This window comes from Azolla caroliniana, unplaced genomic scaffold (assembly GCF_043228905.1).
Source record: "Azolla caroliniana isolate FFs.n. ecotype wild unplaced genomic scaffold, voAzoCaro1.0.p SCAF_10, whole genome shotgun sequence".
In the NCBI taxonomy this organism is placed as follows: domain Eukaryota; kingdom Viridiplantae; phylum Streptophyta; class Polypodiopsida; order Salviniales; family Salviniaceae; genus Azolla; species Azolla caroliniana.
The window spans coordinates 14646398-14662615 of record NW_028230445.1 but is presented as its reverse complement, the minus strand read 5'-3'; positions in this window follow the sequence as shown (position 1 = coordinate 14662615).

Below are 16218 nucleotides of genomic sequence, written 5' to 3'. Positions count from 1 at the left end.
CAGCGGCTCAGTCGGGGTAGCGACGACCGGTGCGTCAAGCCCGAGATGACAAGTTGGTGGGGGCGAGGGAACGACGGCATGACAAAGGCTCTGGATCAGTTGCAACCGTGCAAGACGAATGAGGCCAAGAAGGCAGTGCACTGTGGATGCTCCTCCAGCTGGGGACACCGGACATACGGCGGAGAGCGGAGCGTGCTAGCAGCCAGACGAAGGACCAACATGGGGGCACGCGTATAGGAGGGATCATGACCAGGAAGAACAGGAGCCGACGGTTCCGGTTGGCAAGGCCGATGCGGTAGTCGGAGTGCGGATTACGGAAGACCGGTTCCTCACCTGCCAGAATCTTTCACCTTCCCCGAATTTGGCACATGCCGGTGGATGTGCGGTTTGGTGGGGGCGGATGTCGTGAAGATTTTGGGCTACGGTGAGAAACTGGGAGATATTGGAGGAATCCGCAAGGTGCACCATGTGCACTCATCCTTGTATAAACGTTTGAATAATAGGGGCGCCTTTATGGCGTCGAGTGGGAGTCAAGTCGGGACAAAGGATCCCATGTAATAAGGGATTTATCCCACATTGTTATGCGTCCCTCTCCTTGTTCTATAAAAGGAAGGGAGCGCCCTTTGTGAAAGGGGTTGCCCATTTTGTGTTAGAGGTTATACCGTTAGATTAGGGTTAGGCGGTTTTAACTTAGTAGTTTTGTTACTTCGTTCTAGGGTCTCATCTTGGTGTTCTTCTTCTTCTTCTTCTTCTTCCTCGTCGTGAGGGTTGAGAGTTCGTGTTTGTTTAGGGTTTGCTTCTGCTCGGTCTCCTGTGCAAGACCCCGCTCGGCGTGACAAGCCCGTGAGCTCCCCGGTCGGTGGCTTGGCAGCAGACTGCTACTGTAACCTACCTTGGTCCGGCTCGAAGACGGGGTTGTATCTTCCTCTTGCTATATATATATATATGTTTGGTTGTGCACATCCGTGTCTCTAATGGTGTCAAGTGTTTCTACCCCTTTTGTGTTCAGTTTCCCCTGGAACGTGTCCAGGGTCGGTTTCCTAGCCTCCCTTCTTCCCTCGTCCGAGGCCCCGTGGTCCCGCCCTTCTACATGCACACGCATAACAACGCAACAACGTTGCTGCCCGTATCTTCCACCCGTGCTTGGTGTTGATCGGCCACTTTCCCTTTCGTAGAAGTCCATGGACATCAAGTTGATCTCCAAACCATGGGCTACCAATGCCACCACCGGCTCCTGGACGCCCCCGATCCGAATAGGGGTTTCTGTAGTGGCCCTAGCCCAATGTAGCCTTGAGTAGTGGCTTTCCGCCAACTTGTCCTCTAGGGCCATGTCTTCTAGGTGCGTCGTTCGCATCTCCACTGGCTTCTCCGGCTCCGGCTCCGTCGAAAACCTTTTTCGCTTCACCAAGTCTACGATGGAGTCGTGGAACTCCTTGGCAATACCGAGCACTTCCCTTAGCGACAGCTCCACTTTGCTGTCGAGGATCTTTTCCTCCAGTGGTCCTTTCGATCTCTGTGCTCAATCGGTAACCAACCTTCTTGGCCTTGTTCGGTGCGCCGGATGCACCGACATCATTCTGCTTTGGCCCGAACTGGGTCTCATACGGTTGTGAGGGTCTAGCCCCCTTGGTCTTTCCCGCGCGCTTGTCTTCCACCAGAACCTCGTAGGTCTGGCACATGGCTTCCACGAAGCCCATCTTCTTGTTGACCGGGTCACTCCACTCGGTTACCTCCCGGTCCCGTCTTTCCAGGCGGTCCGCTTCCTCTTTCCTTAGCCATACGCTGGCTAGGCCTTCCAACATCAACGGCTAGAACCCGGAGTCCTTCATTTTCCTGACTTCATCACTCCCGACCCGGATTCCCGCCGACGCCGAGTAGTTGATGGTCTCTGCATGGTGAGCCGACGCTTCCTCCATTAGTCGTTTCATCCCCCCTCGTCCGACGTTTAGATCTAGGGCCCTCCGGGTTTCGCTAGCATGTACCCGCCCGTTCCACAGGTACACCACATTGGCCCTTATCGCTTCGGCGAAGTCCCCACAATCCTTTTGGGTGTGGCCGACCGCATCGCACCACAAGCACCGATGCCCCGTCGGAGGCCTTCGGTCACGGGCTTGTTCGCCGCCGTCCCTCCATGCTTGTGCAATCTGGAGGTCCCTCACCATCTGAGTCAACTCTTCCAGAGCCACTCCCCCGGAAGAGCATTGGACCACTCCGCTTGAGGTTGGGCCCGTCTCGAGGCAATTCTAAGTCTCTTCCTTTCCAGCCGGCATCGATACCAGCTCCTCGAGCTTCCTTGCCGGGACTGTCCCCGACGCCTTTGATACCTCATCCCTCCACTTGCACCGCTTGTCAAAGCGAGCGCAGACCCCTTTAACCACGGCCCTGTCGGCTGTGATACCTCATCCCTCCACTTGCACCGCTTGTCAAAGCGAGCGCAGACCCCTTTAACCACGGCCCTGTCGGCTGTGATACCTCATCCCCGTCCCCGACGCCTTTGATACCTCATCCCTCCACTTGCACCGCTTGTCAAAGCGAGCGCAGACCCCTTTAATCACGGCCCTGTCGGCTGTGAGGCCGTCATCCGTCTCCAATAGGAGAGCCACCTTCTCCCGATCTAGCGCGTGCACCGACTTGATGAACAACAAGACCCTGCTTGTGTCGAGCACGGTCCGATCCAGCGCCGACAGCCTAGCGAATCGTTGTTCGAATTCCTGGAGGAGCACCGACGCATTCCTTCGCTTTCCAGGGCTCTCAACCCAAGCCATGAAGTCCCGCTTGGACAGCCGAAGTGAATCATCGTACCCGTACTTCTCGAGGAGCCGCCCCTTGAGCTCCACCCATGCTTGGCATCTGGCCAGCACCTCGAGCACCTCCGCTGTCGTGAAGAAAACCGGCCATAGGCGGAATCGGAGAAAAAGGCACATGAACCAGCTCCTACATGGGTGGATGCGAGAATTGATATTTTGTACATAATTCATAATTAGGCCAGCTAATGTAAATACTAGGTAGTACACATTTATTAGGGAATTCGTGCGCACCTCTGTCAAAAGGGACAGGGAATAAACTATTTAAGGAGGGAGAGAAGGAGGAAGGGGTGCTGCTGTAGAACGGAGTGCCGAGCTCTCTCTTCTCCTCTAATCGTTGTTCTTTGTGGGTGTCGGGATTTCGCTACCTCTGCTTCGTGGACAGCCCGTGTGCTTCCAGCAGAGGCTCTCCCCCTTTTTGTTTCTTTGAGTCGAGTGGCTGTCGTCTGTGTGCGTGAGTAGGACCTTGTGTCAGGTCCATTGCCGGTTTGCCGGTTGTAACCGTTCGAGTGGTAAGCTACTGATTATAGTAATCGGATTCCTGTTTCTTGATCTTCTATTCTTTCTGTGTGTCTACAACTCTCTCTTTCTCTCTCACTCTCTCCTTGGTCCAAGACCCCCGTGCTCCCGCCTCTTCCTACACGCACGCGTGAAACTTTGCGACATCTTTGGTGAACCCGATGTGAAAGGGCGGCAAAGGAGTCGAAAGATGAGGGGATCGGAGCTAGCAGAGGCGATGGCGGTAGCCGTCGACCGGCTGGTAAGCGCCGTGAGGGGACGGGTACCCTCGGCAGAGCCATTGAATCGATCGTCGGCACTATAGGCCGGTTCGGAGGGAAAGACGCCACAAGTTATTTGGAGGCTTACCGGGCCGAAATGATCATGAGGGATATCCCGGTGGACAGGTGGCTGTCCGGATTCCCTCGGGTGGTGACGCCGAGCATCCACGCGGAGGTGCTCGAGATGTTGGCCGGATGCCAGACTTGGGAGGAGTTCGAGCTGCAGCTCCTCGAGAAGTATGGGTTTGACAACTCGATTCGGCTGTCAAGGTGGGACTTCATGGCGTGGGTGGAAAGCCCCGGAAAAGGGAGGAACACGTCGACGCTCCTCCAGGAGTTCGAAAAACGGTTCGCGCGGCTGTCGACGCTAGACTGGACAGTGCTCGAAACGAATCAAGTACTACTGTTTGTCAAGTCGGTGGACGCGCTCGACAGGGAAAAGGTGCGTCCCCTATTGGAAACTGACAGGAACTACATGCTCCGATGATCACCGCTCGGCCACAACCGAGCTTAGAATCAAATACAAAAAACTGGGAATGAAAAACACGACACAAAGGAGAGAAGAGTACACAGGATGTTTAATGTGGAAAACCCTGAGAGGGAAAAACCACGGGAGTCCACAGACTCCAAACTATCACTATATCACAATGATTACAACAGTGAGCTCACGGAGGCAACGACCTCGCGCTCTCGATCTTCGCCACAGGCGGTAGTTACAACAGAGGCAACGACCTCTTCCTCTCTCTCTCACTCCCTGTACACTGTTACACACTCTAATCTTGCACCAACAAGAATGACAACAACACAATGAAAGAGTTTGCGCTAAGTCATATTTATACTAATATGACTTTTCGGCTATTTACAAATATAGCCCCCAATGGACTCTCAGAAAACATATTTACGAATATATCCCTTCATCCGGTGAGCACTCCTCACCGGGCTTGCATCATCTGGCGTTTCCGGGTACTCCTCATCCGGTTCTCACCGGGTCTTCCGTTTCCGGGTACTCCTCATATGGTTCTCACCAGGTCTTCCGTAGCCGGGTACTCTTCATCCGGTTCTCACCGGGTCTTCCGTAGCCGGGTACTCTTCATCCGGTTTCGGTCTCGGCCTATCGGCCTTGGCCGAGTTTACTCATCAGTATTGTTCTTCTCACTTCCCATTCGGAGGGACCTGTTTCCTAACAGAAACGGACGAAGGGCTCACGGAAAACTGGGCTGTGGTAAAACGGGTCTGCAGCCGTTTCGACAAACGGCACGATAGGAGCGACAAAAGCTCGTCGGGGTCAGGGTCGGTCCCGGAGAGGAGGCTCGAGGAGCCGGTATCGGTGCCAGCCGGTAGGAAGGAAGAGACCCGAATTTGGCTGGAGTCGGGGTCGGCATCGAACGACATGGTTAGAGGCCCATCCGGAGGAGCGGCTCTGGAGGAGCTGACACAGATGGTGCGTGACCTGTAGATCGCACAAGCCTGGAGAGACAACGGCGAACAACCTCGCGACCGGAGGCCGCGATTGGGCAGCGGTGCATGTGGTGTGATGCGATCGGTCACATTCGTAAGGATTGCACGGATTTCGCTGACACACTTAGGACCAACGTGGTGTACCTCTGGAATGGGCAGGTGCATGCGAGCGAGACCTGGAGAGCCCTAGAACTGAATACGGGGCGCGGCGGAATGAAGAAGTTGATGGAAGATGCCACGACACGGCATGTAGAACCCGTTAACTACTCAGTGTCGGCAGGAATTCAGGTCAGGGGTGAGGAGACCCAGAAGGCGAAGGACTCCGGATTCTGGCCGCTAGTGCTAGAAGGCCTCTCCGGAGTTCGGCTGAAGAAGGAAGAGGCGGACCACGCGGAACAACGGGTCCAGGAGGTCAACGGATGGGACGATCCGGTCGAAGAGAAAACGGGCTTCGTAGAAGTCGCTTGCCAGAACTACGAGGTTCTGGTGGAAGACAAACGGGCAGGAAAAGCCGGAGGGGTCGGTCCCCCGCAGAGGTATGAGACCCGGTTTGGACCGAAACCGACCAGTGCCGGCAACCCAGGCGCGCCGAACGGAAAGAAGCAGGCGGGGTTCCGGTTGAGCACTGAAATCGAGAGAGCAACTGACTTACGGAAGGTCCTTGAAGAGTGAATCCTTGACAGTAAAGTGGAGTTGTTGTTGCGGGAGGTGCTGGGAATCACCAAGAGAGAGTTCCACGACTCCATCGTAGACTTGGTGAAGCGGAAGAGGCTCTCGACAGAGCCGGATCCGGAGAAGTCGGTGGAGGTGCAGACTATGCACTTAGAAGACACGGCCCTAAAAGACGAGTTGGCGGAAAGCCACTACGCGAAGCCGCATTGGGCCATGGCAACTACGGAAACCCCTGTGCGGATCGACAACGTTCCGGAACCGGTGGTGGCCTTGGTAGACCATGGATCCGAAATCAACCTGATGTCCATGGATTTCTACAAGAAGGGCAAATAGCCGATCAACACCAGGCATGGGTGGAAGATACGCGCGGCGAGGCGTGCTACGGAGGAGCTGCATGGTGCGTGCCCGAATGTATGCGTAAAGATCGGTGACGTCGAGATAGATCAACATTTCTTCGTGCAGGAAACATCCTCGCACCCGGTGATTCTTGGTGAACCGTACATTAGGGCAGCACGCATGGAGACGTACGCGCGCGTCAAGAGCCATGACGGTCGGCATTCCGTCCAGTTCATGACCGTACGTCCGAACCATGAGAGGAATCGCAAGACCCTCGGCGGCGACAGTCGAGGGGATTTTTAGAAAGGGCTATCAAGGCGTGGGGCCGTGGTGGTTTAGACGTACCGGAAGAACCCCACACATGTACAGTAGGTAGGAAGTTTTTGTTCTCCGAAAACGGAGGTTGTACTATAGCCGGCGTCAACGGCCAGGAGAGGAAGCGAGCGGAGGAGCGGCTCAGGGGATGCGGAGTCCTCTACCCCTACGAAGAAATCAGTGGCGCCGTGGAGGCAGTCTCTTTTGACGACACCTTGGGCTAGTTGTGAAAGGTGATCAGTGAAGACCTTAGAGAAGACTGGACCGTTCCGGTTAGTTCGATGGGAATGTATGAAGTCATCGCGGACTTCGGGGAAAGGATCGGGTCGGATCAGACGGCCCGCATGGATACAAAGTACAAGACTGTGGACCGGAAGGTGAGGCCAGTTGCGGCACCCTTGCCAGAGGGCAGCGAGGAGCGGATAAAAGGGGTCACGTCGGACCCAAATTTACGGAATCTGGCTGGCATAGGGCACCAGTTCACCGACATAACGCTACGGGAGCTCAAGGTCAGTGGGGGTGGCTTTCTACTACCGGCGGAGGAGGACAGGTTTTGAAGAATGCTTGGAAGGCATGGGAAAGCCTTCGTGTTCTCGCCGGAGGAGATCGGGTGCATGGACCCGACGATCGTCGAACCGATAGTGATCTTCACGGTACCGCATGTACTGTGGAATCTCAAACCGATTCCGGTGCCGAGAGCTCACATCCCGAAGTTGATGGAGCTTCTGAAGCAAAAGGTGGAGATGGGCATCCTTGAACCGTCGAGTGCCCCATATTCGAATCGGTGGTTTACGGTGCCGAAGAAGAACGGCACGTTGCGATTCATTCAAGACCTGCAACCGATCAATAGGGTGACCATCCGGAATGCAGGAATCAGACCGACCATAGACGAGTTCGCGGAGGCCTTCGCTGGAAGGTCGATCTATTCGGTCGGTGACTTATACTCGGGGTACGACCAGTTCCAGCTAGCCGTGGAGAGCAGGGATATCACGACGATGCGAACTCCTCTCCAGCTAGCCGACCATAGACGAGTTCGCGGAGGCCTTCACTGGAAGGTCGATCTATTCGGTCGGTGACTTATACTCGGGGTACGACCAGTTCCAGCTAGCCGTGGAGAGCAGGGATATCACGACGATGCGAACTCCTCTTGGCCTAGTACGGATGTGTACCCTAGCACAAGGCGGGACGAATTTGGTGGCGCATATGGTGAACGCAATGAACAAGGTGCCGAGGGACTGCATCCCGGACATCACCATGCCATTCTTGGACGACATCCCGATAAAGGGGTGTCCGGTGGAAGATGTGGACGAGACTATCGGGCCGGACGGATGCCGGAGGTTCGTCGTGAACCACATAAACGACTGCGAGAAGGTGCTGCAAAGGCTCGAGAGCGCACGACTCACCTTCTCCGGAGAAAAATCGGCGTTTGGGTAGCCGGAGATCTTGGTGGTCGGACACCTGTGCGGGCCTTATGGTAGGAAATCGTCTGTGGCAAAGGTAGAAGCCATCTCTACGATGAAGGACGACTGCGGGCCGGTTACGGAGGTCCGCAGATTCTTGGGGGCGTGCACGTTCTACCACATCTGGATTGCGCACTACGCGCATGTTGCGGAGCCGCTCTACGGGCTATTGAAGAAAGGGCGTAGGTTCGAGTGGAGGACGGAGCACACGGAGTCGGTCCGGAGACTAAAGGAGGCGCTTACGGTAGCACCAGTTCTCCGTAAATCGGCTTACGGCAAGGGAGTCCCCATCTACGTGACGGTGGGCACGAGCCCAACTGGGATTGGGTGGGTGATCAGTCATGAGGACAAGGACGGTGTACCGTTCCCGATCCGGTTCGGGGTGAAGGTATTGAGCGAGCGGCAGTGGGGATACGCCCAAGTTAAGCGCGAGCTTTGGGGTATCATTTTAGCAATCAAGGCCGACAAGGACTATCTGATCGGGACAGAAGTGATCATCGAGACGGACTGCATGCCGATACTCGGCATGGTTTCCGGATGCGTGACGCCGGACCTAGCAATGCTCCGGTGGATAGCGTACATTAAGTCCCTGAACCCAGAGATACGGCACATCTCCGGAAAGGATAACGCCATGGCCGACATGCTTTCGAGAGCGAGGTTTAACGACGAAGATGGCATTGTTTTGGATGACGAAGAAGTCGGCGAGGACTTCTTCGGGTCGGCTAACGTGACGACGAGGAAAGGGGACACTCCGGCGCTTAACGAATTTGACGAAAGCAGGTACGACGGGGAGTGGCTCCAAATCGGGAAGTTCCTACGGGTGATGACGCCGGACGCAGCGTGGACGAGGGAAGAGGCGAGCCGGGTACGGAAGAAGGCGTACCGATTCTTCCTACGGGACGGGTGCATATGGAGGCACCCAAAGAAAAGAAACGACATCCCGCTCCGAGTAGTGGCGGAGGAAGAAGAACAGGAAGAATTACTGGCGGCATTTCACGAGAGTCCTTGGACCGGGCACCGCAGAACGTGGGCCACGTTTGAGAAGCTGAAAGAGAAGTACTGGTGGCCGGGGCTGTACTGGGACGTGCATCGGTTCGTAACGACTTGCGAAAGTTGTCAGATGCACTCCATAGTCCGACATCGGGACGAGCTACACCCGACCTACCTGCCTAGAGTCCATTTCAAGTGGATGGTGGACTTGGTGACGATGTCGATGGGAGTAGGATAGATGCGATACCTCGTGCTTGCGCAAGAATATTTAACGAAGTAGGTGGAAGGCCGTGCATTGCAGAACAAGACAACCGCGGTGGTATGCCGGTTCTTGACCGAAGACGTAGTGTGTCGGTACGGGTGCATCGGGAAGATCGTGGCGGACCGGGGAGAGCTGGATGCGCGGGAAGCTGAGGAGCTGTTCGACCGGCTAGGGGTCAAACTCTCCCTCACTACGGTGTACAATCCGGAGGCGAACGGGAAGGTAGAACGTGGGCACGGGCCGATCGTAAAGGAGGGCAGGTCGGGAATTGGCCACGACTCCTTCCTTACGCACTATGGGCGGACCGAACTACGCACAGTTCGGTGATAGGGTTTATGCCGGTAGAGCTGATGTATGGACAGAAGCTGATCATGCCGGTGGAATGGACGGTTTCTTCGTGGGCTGCGGTAGATTGGAAGGACGAGATGAGCCGGGAGGAGTTGCTGGCGGCATGGATTCAGCAACTAGAGCGGAGGCCGGAGGACATAAAAAGGGCGAAGGAAAAGCTACGGGCGGCAAGGGAGTGGAACAAGACCTGGTTCAACCGGACGCACCGGTTGCGACCAAAGAAGATCAAGGAAGGCGACTGGGTCTTGGTGTACGATAGCAACCTCGACAATCAGCACAAGGCGGTGCGAAAGTTCGCGAGGAGATGGTTCGGGCCCTACACGGTGACGATCGCGAACGACAACGGCACGTACCACCTCGCGGAACTCAACGGGACACGGTTAGCGGTATCGGTGGTCGGGAAGTGGATCAAAGCGTTCAAGAAGCGGTTCGAAGACGAGCCGGAGCCGGCGAGCGAGAGCGACGACGAAGATCAGTTGGGGCCCGGGAAGAAGCGGAGAGCGACGAGTGAAGCCGGTTTTCTTTGGTATCTACCCGTCTCTGGCGCATGCCAGTGGATGCGCGGTTTGGTGGGGGTGGATGTCGTGAAGAAAACCGGCCTATAGGCGGAATCGGAGAAAAAGGCGCATGAACCGGCTCTTACATGGGTGGACACGAGAATTGATATTTTGTACATAATTCATAATTAGGCTGGCTAATGTAAATGCTAGGTAGTACACATTTATTAGGGAATTCGTGCACATCTCTGTCAAAAGGGACAGGGAATAAACTATTTAAGGAGGGAGAGAAGGAGGAAGGGGTATCGCGCGTTGGGGAGGAGGGGGTGATGTTGCAGAACGGAGTCCCGAGCTCTGTCTTCTCCTCTAATCGTTGTTCTTTGTGGGTGTTGGGAGTTCGCTGCCTCTGCTTCGTGGACAGCCCGTGTGCTTCCAGCAGAGGCTCTCCCCCTTTTAGTCTCTTTGAGTCAAGTGGTTGTCGTCTGTGTGCGTGAGTAGGACCCTGTGTCAGGTCCATTACCGGTTTGCCGGTTGTAACCGTTCGAGTGGTAAGCTACTGATTATAGTAATCAGATTCCTGTTTCTTGATCTTCTATTCTTTCTGTGTGTCTGCAACTCTCTCTTTCTCTCTCACTCTCTCCTTGGTCCAAGACCCCTGTGGTCCCGCCTCTTCCTACACGCACGCGCGAAACTTCGCGACACCGCGTGGATGCTCGGCGTCACCACTCGAAGGAATCCGGACAACCATCTGTCCTCCGGGATGTCCCTCATGATCATTTCGGCCCGATAGGCCTCCAAATAGCTCATGGCATTCTTCCCACCGAACCAGCCTATCGTGCCAACAATTGCTTCAATAGCCCTATCGAGGATGCCTGTGCCTTCACGCGCACTCACTAATCGATCTACAGCTGAAGCCATGGCTTTTGCAAGCTCTGTTCCCCTCATCTTTTCTATTCCTCTACCGCCTTTTCATGTCGGGTTCACCAAATATGTCGCGTTGTTACGCGCGTGCGTATAGAACGAAGCGGGACCACGGGGAACTTGGACCGAGGAATAACCGATCACGAGTAGGAGCAAGAAAGACAACGATCGTGCTTCCACACACACACACACACAGATACACAGAAACTGCAATCGAATGCAACAACGGAAACGAGACGAATGCATATATGTATATATATATATTCTGATGAATAAGGGGTTACAACCGACAGGCCGGTGAGCGACAAATCTCCTACGCCTACGCACACGCACACAGAAGAGAGAGATGGAGACTCTGCCGGAAGCACTCGGGCGTTCCGCAGAGCAGAGTTAGCCTCTCAAAAACCTGCATCGCGCAAATACAGAGAAAGACGGAGGAGAAGAGCTCGGTCCCAGTCTGACAACACTTCGTCCTGGACAAAAAGCGATCCCCCTTTTACAATTCCTCTCCGTCTCTTTTATAGCCCAAGGAGGGAGGCCGTTACAACTTGTTACATCATATTCATTCTCTGTCCTTTCGGATAGAGATATGCCTCGATTTCCTACCTATCAAATCCATGCGACCTAGGATATTCACATCAGCCGACTTGTACCTAAATATGTACATTACAACAAAACTTGTGCCCATGTCTAAGGGCCAGTTTGTGCACATCATTCTCCGATTCCGCCTAGGGACGATTTTCTCCACGACAACGTGTTCTTGACAGCCACGTGACCTTGTCCTTGAGGGAATTGCTCGACATTACAAAGAAGGAGTTCCATGATACAATTGTGGACCTTGTAAAGAGAAAAAGACAATAGTCAAACGAGGAAGAAGAGAAGCCATTAAAAGCAAAAACAAATGCCATAATGATGGCAAGGGACGAAGTCGATGAAGATTTGGTGGACAACCACTATACTCGACCTCATTGGGCACGAGTGACAACGGAGACACCGGTGAAGATCGGGGAGAAGAAAGAGACCGTGGTAGCCTTGATCGACCATGGCTCGGAGATCAACCCCATGTCGACCGAGTTCTACAAAAAGGGGAGATGGTCAATTAACACAAACCACGGATGGAAGATTTGACCAGCAACAAAGACCACAGAGGACTTGTATGGAGCATGTCCCAATGTTAAAGTCACGATTGGGGATGTGGAGATGGATCAACACTTCTTCGTGCAAGAATTGGCTTCGCATCCTGTCATCCTAGAACAACTGTATATCACATCATCCCGGATGGAGACCAAGGTGTTTGATATTGGAGCAGCCTTCGCACGAATCAAGAGTCTTGATAGTCAAAGATCTATTCAATTCCTAACGGTGCGAGCTAATCATGAAAGAAATCGAGATAGCCTTGGAGGCGAATCCTTAGATTTTTAGAGCGGACTATTGAAGAATGGGGCACAAATAGTCCGAGTGATCACAAGTCTCCACAAGAAAGTAGAGTGTGTGGATTGCAAGGAGAAGCAACATGCGTCACACCTACTGGCACATGTAAACTAGTACTACCCAACAAAAAGGACAAGCGTCGGATACAAGACTTCGAGAAGATGCTGAAAGAAGAAAACATAATAGAAGAAGAAGAATTCGTGACTCATATTATGGAAGAATCCTCATTTAACGACACCATCGGCGAAATCGAGGAAGTTGTGGATTTGAGCTATCTTCACGATCAACATGTGATTTCAGTTAACTCCGTCAACATGTATGCTATCATCGATGAATACCATCGATGCATCTTGATGGAGGAACCTGAAGTCAACACAAAATATAAAACGATGGATAGGAAGATCAAGTCAGTTGCGGCTCCACTACTAGAAGATAACGGGCAAAAGATGAAGGAAGTCGCTAATGATCCAAGCTTAAGGGATCCGAAGGCAATAGGTCATGTGTTCACCGAAGAGACGAAAGGGAAGCTATGAGTTGGAAGGGAGGATTTCCTCCTCCCTGAAGAGGAGCGAATGTTCCGTGTAATGCTTGAAAGACATGGGAAGGATTTCACATTTTTCCCTCAAGAGATCAGATGTGCCGACCCAAAGATTACAGAGCCGATGGTGATATTTACGGTGCCTCATGTACCTTGGAACCTCAAGTCGATACCGGTTCCGAGAGCACACCTACCGAAGCTGATCGAGCTCTTAAAGGATCCGGTGAATATGGGAATTGTGGAACTGTCGAATGCTCCTTATTCCAATAGGTGGTTCACGGTGCCGAAGAAGAATGGATCATTGCAATTCATCCAAGTTCTTCAACCCGTCAACAAGGTGACAATTCGGAATGTTTGAATCGGTCCAAGCATGGACGAATTTGCCGAAGCATTTGCAAGCCGGTCCATCTACTCTATTGGCAATCTCTACTCTAGATACGACCAATTCCAGTTGGCGATCAACAATTGTGACATTACAACTATGAGGACTCCGATCGGGCTTGTGCGGATGTGTACCTTACCTCAAGGTTCAACGAACTCAATGGCTCATATGGTGAATGCCATGAACAAGGTTTTGAAGGATTGCATCCTGGACATCACGATGCCATTCTTGAATGATATTCCGATAAAAGGATGTTCGGATGAGGAGAAAGACGAATCAAAAAATAAGAAAGGGTGTAGAAAGTTCGTTGTAGATCATATGAAAGATTGCGAGAAGGTGCTCCCTAGGCTCGAAGATGCGAAATTGACATTTTCAAGAGAAAAATCCGCATTCGGGCAACCAGAGATCTTGGTGGTATGTCACTTATGTGGAGCATATGGCTGAAAGCCTTTGCCATCCAAGGTGAATGCAATCTAAGACATGAAAGAAGAATGCATAAACCAAATAGAGGTTCGAAGGTTCCTTGGAGCATGCACATTTTATCATATCTGGATTCTGCACTACGCTCATGTTGCCGAGCCATTATATGGATTGCTAAAGAAAAGAATGAAGTTCGAATGGCGGGACGAGCATACAAACGCGATGCGAAGATTGAAGAAACTACTTCTTTAAGCTCCATCACTAAGGAAGGCCAACTATACCGAAGGAAAGCCGATTTATGTGATTGTAGATACCAGCCCAACCGGAATCGGGTGGGTCATCAACCAAGAAGGAGAAGATAATGCGTGGTATGCCATCCGGTTTGGAGCAAAGGTTCTTAGCGAACGACAACAAAGATACGCCCAAGTCAAGCGAGAACTTTGGGGTATTGTGTTTGCAGTGAAGATGGACAAAGACTACTTGATCGGGTCGGAAGTGATAATTGAGACAGATTGTCTCCCAATCCTCGGGATGATCTCAGGATGTGCGACACCAGATCTAGCTATGCTAAGGTGGATCGGCTATATCAAGTCTTTAAGCCCAGAGATCCGCCACATTGCAGGGAAGAAGAACACCATGGTTAACACACTGTTGAGGGCGAAATATGAGAATGAAAGTGACATGGTTTCGGAAGATGAAGCCGTCACCCTCGACTTCTTCAAGATGGCCCAACTATTGGCGGTGTTGTGAAGAATTTCGTCTAGAGGCGGAAACCGGGAAATATTGGCTACATCGGCAGGGTGCACCATGTGCACTCACACTCATGTAATTGTGTGAATAATAAGAGTCAAGTCGGGACGAAGAATCCCATGTAAATCGGGATTTATCCCACATTATAACACATCCCTCTCCTTGTTCTATAAAAGGAAGGGATGGTCCCTTGTAGAGGGGTTGCCCATTTTGTGTTAGAGGGTATACCGTTAGATTTAGGGTTAGTTCTTCTACTTCTTCTTCCTCTTCTTCACGGTGTGGGTGGACTGTGGAGGGCTGTTCCAGCTCGGTCTCCTGTGCAAGACCCCGCTTTGCGTGACGAGCCCGAGAGCTCCCCGGACTGCGGCTTGGCTGCAGACTGCTGTTGTAACCTACCCTAGCTTGGTCCGGCTTGAAGCCGGGGTTGTATTCTTTCCCTTGTAATACATACTTTTGCGTCTGTCTGTGTATACTCGTGTCTCTGTTGGTGTCGGGTGCTTCCCCTTTCCTGCGTTCTTGCACATAAGGACGTGAGTCGGGTCGGTGTGTGTGTGTGTGTGTGCGCGTGAGTCGGTGTCAAGCGCGCGCTCCCTCCCTTTCTCCCTCTCTTTCTCTCTCTCGTTCGGTTGCTTCCGGTGTGCTCCTAGGGTGCCCCGAAAAGGGTGAAGCACGACTTCCTGAGCTCCGTCACCCCCTAGTCCAGGACCCCCATGGTCCCGCCTTTCTACACGCATGTGCATAACATCGCAATAGCAGAAGACAAGGACACACTAACCCTCCACACCTTCAACGAGGACGAGTACGAAGGTGAGTGGTTATTGATCAATAGATTCTTAAGAACAATGACGGTGGCTTGTCCAGCCTGGTGACAACATAGTTTTGGCGACCACGATTCCTGCAAAAAGTGCAGTGAACAACGAGGGAATGGATGAATAGACCAACGAATGACCCAGTAGCCGAGCGAGCGAGAAGACTTGCCTAGAGACTACAGAAGCGGGAAGCTTACCAGCAGCCGGCAGAGGAGTTCTGGTCGGATCGGTCTTTTTCCAGAGTGATTCGCCGGGTCGCGAAGGAGTCACTCCGATTGCAACAGAACCACCACCTGGACGAAGGAAGTAGTCTGAGCAGTCTATAGGAAGCGGAGTCCATTCTGCAGACACTTGCTGCAAGAGAAGACTGTTCGGAAGCGTTCTCAACCATCGAATCGGATTTGGATGGCGAACACTGCGTCCAATCGAATTATCATAGTAGCCACGATACCCCAGAAGACGACGAGTCGAACCACATACCGACACCGGAGCCGGCGACAACGAAACCAGAAGCTCCAAACAAAACGACCGACACGGAACACCAAGAGGAGGAACGTGTTCCAACACCACAACCTGAGTCACCGACGAAACAGGAGGAGTGAGTTCCAATACCGGCCCCAGCAACACAAGAAGATGACGACACAATGTCGTGCCAATATCCGAAGTATCGGGATGACCCAGACACGGAAGCCCATGGATACACGTTTCTCCAATCTTGGGAGGTGAATGATTGAACGATGCAGAGGTAGAATGATAAAAAATTGCGGAATTCAGCTTGAATTTGGAGGGATCCGCGGCAAGTTGGCACTCCAAGCACCTTCCCGGCAGCATCGCCACGTTTGAGGATTTAAAGACTAGATTTCTACGCTTCTCCACAAACAGGTGGATCAAAGAGAGATTGTCAACCAATTTTATACGACACGACAGGACCCGTCCGAAACCATTCAGCAGTTCGTTATCCGGTTCTAGACAATGCATAGTCAACTCATTAGATCACCGCCAGAAGCTGAAGCGAAAGTGGTATTTTTGGCAGCACTCTGGGAACC